Below are 788 nucleotides of genomic sequence, written 5' to 3'. Positions count from 1 at the left end.
TAGGATCTTATTAGGAATGTGTATTCTCAGGCTCTACCCCGGACATTCTGAATTAGAAACTGTGAAAGGTGGGGCTCAGAAATCTATGTTATTCTTTCTTTTTTTCCTTTTTCCTCTCTTTTTCTCTTTCCCTCCCTTCCTTCTTTCTTCCTTCTTTCCTTCCTTCCTGCCTGCCTGCCTGCCTTCCTCCCTCCTATCCTCCCTCCCCCCTCCATCCCTCCCTCCCTCCCATCAGAGGTCTCAGTTGAAAATAGCAGATCATAACCAAAGATACCCTTCACTACCAGCAATCAAGTCAATCAAATCTCTATGTGACTGAGCTGTTGGATGCCAACCATGGCATTCTCCCTGGGCTCATGAAGGAACACAGAATGGAGACATCACAGAATGTCAGCTGCCTTTCTGCCCACCACAGCACTCCTGGAGACTGAGGGAAGAGAGGCAGCTGCAGAAATCTGTTTTAACAAGCCCTATCAGTGATTCTGATCCACATTCAAATTTGAAATCCCCTGACCTACAAGTTAGCAAGGAGCCTAAGTAAATCTGAAATGAATTTCAAGAAAAAAAATTGACAATGTTGACAATCTAATAATAAAGCTACAACTCCTAAAGTACTCCTTGTACCCAATGCCAAAGAACTGATCTTTTCAGGAAATATCACAGTCTTAAAACAGTCTTGTGACTCATGTAATCCAATTAAATATGGCTTAGGTGTGAGCATAGAACTATTGGGCAGGAAGAAAGTGATAAGAATTCAGAAGAGAATGAAGCAGGACCATGTAGCATGA

General features: G+C 42.6%; 1 non-coding gene across 1 annotated transcript; it reads right to left on the bottom strand.

The window, feature by feature from the left end:
* Positions 1-236: 236 nt before the first annotated feature.
* LOC111728065 lies at positions 237-515 on the bottom strand. The gene has a single exon (XR_002775473.1).
* Positions 516-788: the final 273 nt, after the last annotated feature.

This window comes from Otolemur garnettii, unplaced genomic scaffold (assembly GCF_000181295.1).
Source record: "Otolemur garnettii isolate 467f Iridium unplaced genomic scaffold, OtoGar3 scaffold00004, whole genome shotgun sequence".
Lineage (NCBI taxonomy): Eukaryota > Metazoa > Chordata > Mammalia > Primates > Galagidae > Otolemur > Otolemur garnettii.
Note: the sequence above shows the minus strand (reverse complement) of the source record. Positions and strands in the feature narration are given on the sequence as shown.